Below are 7,460 nucleotides of genomic sequence, written 5' to 3'. Positions count from 1 at the left end.
CCTCTGCCACCCTCCACCTATCCAACATCCCATTAGATTCACTATACCTCCCTCTGCCACCCTCCATCTATCCAACATCCCATTAGATTCACTATACCTCCTCTGCCACCCTCCACCTATCCAACATCCCATTAGATTCACTATACCTCCCTCTGCCACCCTCCACCTATCAGCATCCCATTAGATTCACTATGCCTCCCTCTGCCACCCTCCATCTATCCAACATCCCATTAGATTCACTATACCTCCCTCTGCCACCACCCTCCATCTATCAACATCCCGTGAGATTCACTATACCTCCCTCTGCCACCCTCCATCTATCAACATCCCATTAGATTCACTATACCTCCCCTCTGCCACCCTCCATCTATCCAACATCCCATTAGATTCACTATGCCTCCCTCTGCCACCCTCCACCTATCCAACATCCCATTAGATTCACTATACCTCCTCTGCCACCCTCCATCTATCCAACATCCCATTAGATTCACTATACCTCCTCTGCCACCCTCCACCTATCCAACATCCCATTGAGATTCACTATACCTCCCTCTGCCACCCTCCATCTATCCAACATCCAGTGAGATTCACTATACCTCCCTCTGCCACCCTCCATCTATCCAACATCCCATTAGATTCACTATACCTCCCTCTGCCACCCTCCACCTATCCAACATCCCATTAGATTCACTATGCCTCCCTCTGCCACCCTCCATCTATCCAACATCCCATTAGATTCACTATACCTCCCTCTGCCACCCTCCATCTATCCAACATCCCATTAGATTCACTATACCTCCCTCTGCCACCCTCCATCTATCCAACATCCCATTAGATTCACTATACCTCCCTCTGCCACCCTCCATCTATCCAACATCCCATTAGATTCACTATACCTCCCTCTGCCACCCTCCATCAGTCCCATTAGTTCACTATGCCTCCCTCTGCCACCCTCCATCTATCCAACATCCCATTAGATTCACTATGCCTCCCTCTGCCACCCTCCACCTATCCAACATCCCGTGAGATTCACTATACCTCCCTCTTACCCCTACCTATCCAGTCGTGGATTCTATGCCTCCCTCTGCCGCCTCCATCTATCCAACATCCCATTGGATTCACTATACCTCCCTCTGCCACCCTCCACCTATCAACGTCCCATTAGATTCACTATACCTCCTGCCACCCTCCATCTATCAACATCCCATTAGATTCACTATACCTCCCTCTGCCACCCTCCATCTATCCAACATCCCATTAGATTCATATACCTCCCTCTGCCACCCTCCACCTATCAGCATCCCATTGGATTCACTATACCTCCCTCTGCCACCCTCCATCTATCCAACATCAGTGAGATTCACTATACCTCCCTCTGCCACCCTCCATCTATCAACATCCAGTGAGATTCACTATACCTCCCTCTGCCACCTCCATCTATCCAACATCCCATTGGGTCCACCTCCCTCCACCTATCAACATCCCATTAGATTCACTATGTCTCCTCTGCCACTCCATCTATCACTCCCATTGGATTCTTCTTGCTCCCTCTGCCCTCCAGCTATCAGTGGATTCACTATGGCTCCCTCTGCCACCCTCCATCTATCAACATCCCATTAGATTCACTATACCTCCCTCTGCCACCCTCCATCTATCCAGCATCCCATTGGATTCACTATGCCTCCCTCTGCACACCCTCCATTCACTATGCCTCCCTCTGCCATCCAGCATCCATTAGATTCACTATACCTCCTCTGCCACCCTCCACCTATCCAGCATCCCAGTGAGATTCACTATGCCTCCCTCTGCCACCCTCCATCTATCAGCATCCAGGTGAGATTCACTATGCCTCCTCTGCCACCCTCCATCTATCCAGCATCCCATTAGATTCACTATGCCTCCTCTGCCACCCTCCACCTATCCAACATCCCATTAGATTCACTATACACTCCCTCTGCACCCTCCACCTATCCAACATCCAGTGAATTCACTATCGGTGGGGATTCTGCCACCCTCCACCTATCCAACATCCCATTAGATTCACTGTAGGCACCCCACTCCATCTATCAACATCCAGTGAGATTCACTATGCCTCCCTCTGCCACCCTCCATCTATCCAACATCAGTGGGATTCACTATACCTCCCTCTGCCACCCTCCACCTATCAACATCCAGTGAGATTCACTACCTCCCTCCTCTCCATCTATCCAACATCCAGTGAGATTCATATCCTCCCTCTGCCACCCTCAATCTATCCAGCATCAGTGGGATTCACTATGCTCCCTCTTGCCACCCTCCATCTATCCAACATCCCATTAGATTCACTATACCTCCCTCTGCCACCCTCCATCTATCCAACATCCCATTCACTATACCTCCCTCTGATCCACCCATCACTATTAGATTCCTCCTCCCTCTTACCCTCCATCTATCCAACATATACCTCCTCTGCACCCTCCACCTATCCAACATCAGTGGATTCCACTATACCTCCCTCTGCCACCCTCCATCTATCAACATCCAGTGAGATTCTATGCACTCCCTCTGCCACCCTCCACCTATCCAACATCCGTGAGATTCACTATACCTCCCTCTGCCACCCTCCATCTATCCAACATCCCATTAGATTCACTATATGCCTCCCTCTGCCACTATCCATCTATCAACATCCCATTAGATTCATCCCTCCTCTGCCACCCTCCACCTATCCAGCATCCAGTGAGATTCACTATGCCTCCCTCTGCCACCCTCCACCTATCCATTAGATTCACTATACCTCCCTCTGCCACCCTCACCTATCCAACATCCAGTGAGATTCACTATACCTCCCTCTGCCACCCTCCACCTATCAACATCCCATTAATTCACTATACCTCCCTCTATACCCTCCATCTATCCAACATCCCATTAGATTCACTATACCTCCCTCTGCCACCCTCCACCTATCCAACATCCCAGTTAGATTCACTATACCTCCCTCTGCCACCCTCCATCTATCCAACATCCCATTAGATTCACTATACCTCCCTCTGCCACCCTCCATCTATCCAACATCCCATTAGATTCACTATACCTCCCTCTGCCACCCTCCATCTATCCAACATCCCATTAGATTCACTATACCTCCCTCTGCCACCCTCCACCTATCCAACATCCCAGTGAGATTCACTATACCTCCCTCTGCCACCCTCCATCTATCCAACATCCCATTAGATTCACTATACCTCCCTCTGCCACCCTCCACCTATCCAACATCCCATTAGATTCACTATACCTCCCTCTGCCACCCTCCACCTATCCAACATCCCATTAGATTCACTATACCTCCCTCTGCCACCCTCCATCTATCCAACATCCCATTAGATTCACTATACCTCCCTCTGCCACCCTCCACCTATCCAACATCCACATTAGATTCACTATATCCCTCTGCCACCCTCCACCTATCCAGCATCCGTGAGATTCACTATACCTCCCTCTTACCCTCCATCATCAACACCTTAGATCCAACATCCCTCGCCACTGAGATTCACTATACTCTCCCTCTGCCACCCTCCATCTATCCAACATCCAGTGGATTCACTATACCTCCTCTGCCACCTCTCCCGGCATCCCGTGAGGATTCACTATCCTCCTCTGCTGCCCTCCCGTCTATCCAGCATCCCATTAGATTCACTATAGCATCCGTGAAGTTCATTATGCCTCTGCCACCTCCATCTATCCAACATCCCATTAGATTCACTATACCTCCCTCTGCCACCCTCCATCTATCCAACATCCCATTAGATTCACTATACCTCCCTCTGCCCTCCATCTAATCAACATCCCATTAGATTCACTATACCTCCTCTGCCACCCTCCATCTATCCAACATCCTACTGGATTCACTATCCTCTACCTCCACTATCAGCATCATTAGATTCACTATACCTCCTCTTACTTACCCCCTCCAACATCCAGCATCCATTAGATTCACTATACCTCCCTCTGCCACCCTCCACCTATCCAACATCCAGTGAGATTCACTATACCTCCTCTGCCACCCTCCATCTATCCAACATCCCATTAGATTCAATAGATCTATCCAGCATCCAGTGGGTTCACTATGCCTCCCTCTGCCACCCTCCACATCTATATCCAAAACATCCAGTGAGATTCACTATACCTCCTCTGCCACCCTCCACCTATCCAACATCCCATTGATTCACTATACCTCCCTCTACCACCTCCATCTATCCGTGAGAACTATCCCATCTAGATATCAACATCCGTGAGATTCATACCTCCCTCTGCCACCCCTCCACCTATCAACATCCCATGATTCACTATACCCCTCTGCCACCCATCTATCAACATCCCATTAGATTCTATACCTCCTCTGCCACCTCCATCTATCCAACATCCCATTAGATTCACTATACCTCCCTCTGCCACCCTCCTCTGCCGCCTCCATCCAACATCCCGTTAGATTCACTATGCCTCCCTCTGCCACCCTCCATCTATCAACATCCCATTAGATTCACTATACCTCCTCCACCCCTCCACCTATCCAACATCCGTGAGATTCACTCATACCTCCCTCTGCCACCCTCCATCTATCCAACATCCCATTAGATTCACTATACCCTCCTCTGCACTGTACCCTCCATCTATCCAACATCCCATTAGATTCACTATACCTCCCTCTGCCACCTCCATCTATCCAACATCCCATTAGATTCACTATACCTCCCTCTGCCACCCTCCCACCTATCCAACATCCCCATTAGATTCACTATACCTCCCTCTGCCTCCACCTATCCAACATCCCATTAGATTCACTATACCTCCCTCTGCCACCCTCCACCTATCCAACATCCCATTAGATTCACTATACCTCCCTCTGCCACCCTCCATCTATCAACATCCCATTAGATTCACTATACCTCCTCTGCCACCCTCCATCTATCCAACATCCCATTAGATTCACTATACCTCTGCCACCCTCCATCTATCCAACATCCCATTAGATTCACTATACCTCCTCTGCCACCCCTCCATCTATCCAACATCCCATTAGATTCACTAACCTCCCTCTGCCACCCTCCATCTATCCAACATCCCATTAGATTCACTATACCTCCCTCTGCCACCCTCCATCTATCCAACATCCGTGAGATTCACTATACCTCCCTCTGCCACCCTCCATCTATCCAACATCCCATTAGATTCACTATCTATACCCAGTGAGGATTCACCCTCTGCTGCACCCTCCATCTATCCAACATCCCATTAGATTCACTATACCTCTGCTCCCCTTCTGCCTCCTTACCCTCCATCTATCCAACATCCAGTGAGATTCACTAGTACCTCCCTCCATCTATCAACATCCATTAGCACACCCTCCATCTATCCAACATCCATTAGATTCACTATACCTCCCTCTGCCACCCTCCACCTATCCAACATCCCATTAGATTCACTATACCTCCCTCTGCCACCCTCATCTATCAACATCCCATTAGATTCACTATACCTCCCTCTGCCACCCCTCCATCTATCCAACATCCATTAGATTCACTATACCTCCACTCTGCCTCCACCTATCAACATCCCATTAGATTCACTATACCTCCCTCTATACCCTCCATCTATCCAACATCCCGTGAGATTCACTTGCTATACCTCCCTCTGCCACCCTCCATCTATCAACATCCCATTAGATTCACTATACCTCCTCTGCCACCACTCCACTATCCAACATCCCATTAGATTCACTATACCTCCTCTGCCACCCTCCATCTATCAACATCCCATTAGTTCACTATACGCTTCCTCTGCCCTCCATCTATCAACATCCCATTAGATTCACTATGCCTCCTCTGCCGCCCTCCATCTAATCCAACATCCCATTAAATTCACTATACCTCCCTCTGCCACCCCTCCACCTATCCAACATCCATTAGATTCACTATACCTCCTCTGCCACCCTCCGTCTATCCAACGTCCATTAGATTCACTATGCCTCCATCTTATGCCCTCCATCTATCCAGCATCCATTAGATTCACTATGCCTCCCTCTGCCACCCTCCACCTATCAACATCCAGTGAGATTCGCTATACCTCCTCTGCCACCCTCCATCTATCCAGCATCCCATTAGATTCACTATGCCTCCTCTTGCCTGCCTCACCTATCGGCATCCGGTGAGATTCACTATGCCTCCCCTCCTGCCACCCTCCCGTCTATCCAGCATCCATTAGATTCACTATGCCTCCTCTGCCACCCTCCATCTATCCAACATCAGTGAGATTCATATACTCCCTCCCTGCCACCCACTCCATCTATCAACATCCCATTAGATTCACTATGCCTCCTCTGCCACCCTCCACCTATCAACATCCAGTGAGATTCCTATACCTCCCTCTGCCCTCCACCTATCAACATCCCATTAAATTCACTATGCCTCCCTCTGCCACCCTCCATCTATCCAACATCCAGTGAGATTCACTATACCTCCTCTGCCACCCTCCACCTATCCAACATCCCATTAGATTCACTATGCACTCCTCTGCCACCTCCACTATCCAACATCCCATTAGATTCACTATACACTCCCTCTGCCACCCTCCATCTATCCAACATCCACTATTCCCTCTGATTATCCAACATAGTGGGTTCACTGTACTCCCTCTGCCACCCTCCATCTATCCAATATCCCATTAGATTCACTATACCTCCTCTGCCACCCTCCACCTATCCAACATCCCATTAGATTCACTATACCTCCCTCTGCCCTCCATCTATCCAACATCCCATTGATTCACTATACCTCCCTGCCACCCTCCATCTATCCAACATCCCATTAGATTCACTATACCTCCTCTGCCACCCTCCACCTATCCAACATCCAGTGAGATTCACTATACCTCTGCCACTCCTCCATCTTAGATTCACTATACCTCCTCTGCCACCCTCCACCTATCCAACATCCCATTAGATTCACTATGCCTCCCTCTGCTCACCCTCCACCTATCCAACATCCCAGTTAGAGTTCACTATACCTCCCTCTGCCACCCTCCATCTATCAACATCCATAGACTTACCCCCCTTCCACATAATTCACTATCCCCCCCACCTACACACCATGATTCATATACCTCTCACCCCTATACATCCATTCACTTCCCTCTCATCCATCATCATATCCTCCCCATCTATCAACATCCATTAGATCACTATCTCCACCTCACTAACCAAATCCCTGAGATTCACTATACTCCTCTGCCACCCTCCACCTATCCAACGTCCCATTAGATTCACTATACCTCCCTCTGCCACCCTCCATCTATCCAACATCCCAGGAGATTCACTATACCTCCCTCTGCCACCCTCCACCTATCCAACGTCCCATTAGATTCACTATACCTCCCTCTGCCACCCTCCATCTATCCAACATCCCATTAGATTCACTATACCTCCT

The 7,460-nt window shown here is 49.2% G+C and overlaps 1 long non-coding RNA gene across 37 annotated transcripts; it reads right to left on the bottom strand.

Moving 5' to 3' along the window:
• Positions 1-2: 2 nt before the first annotated feature.
• Positions 3-7,459, bottom strand: LOC127918129 (uncharacterized). Of its 37 annotated transcripts, none has more exons than XR_008099014.1 (7): positions 5,070-5,152; positions 4,797-4,876; positions 3,175-3,394; positions 2,974-3,123; positions 747-896; positions 547-646; positions 6-47 (listed from the first exon to the last, which is right to left on the bottom strand). It is a non-coding gene; the product is annotated as an uncharacterized LOC127918129 (long non-coding RNA). The 37 variants fall into 37 exon arrangements; XR_008099009.1 differs by having other exon boundaries at positions 7-97; XR_008099013.1 differs by lacking the exon at positions 6-47 and adding an exon at positions 105-146.
• Between the last annotated feature and the right edge of the window lies 1 nt (position 7,460).

The sequence above is a fragment of the Oncorhynchus keta genome, unplaced genomic scaffold (assembly GCF_023373465.1).
Source record: "Oncorhynchus keta strain PuntledgeMale-10-30-2019 unplaced genomic scaffold, Oket_V2 Un_contig_13267_pilon_pilon, whole genome shotgun sequence".
NCBI classification, from domain to species: domain Eukaryota; kingdom Metazoa; phylum Chordata; class Actinopteri; order Salmoniformes; family Salmonidae; genus Oncorhynchus; species Oncorhynchus keta.
The sequence above is the reverse complement of the archived record's forward strand: the minus strand, read 5'-3'. Positions and strand labels throughout refer to the sequence as shown.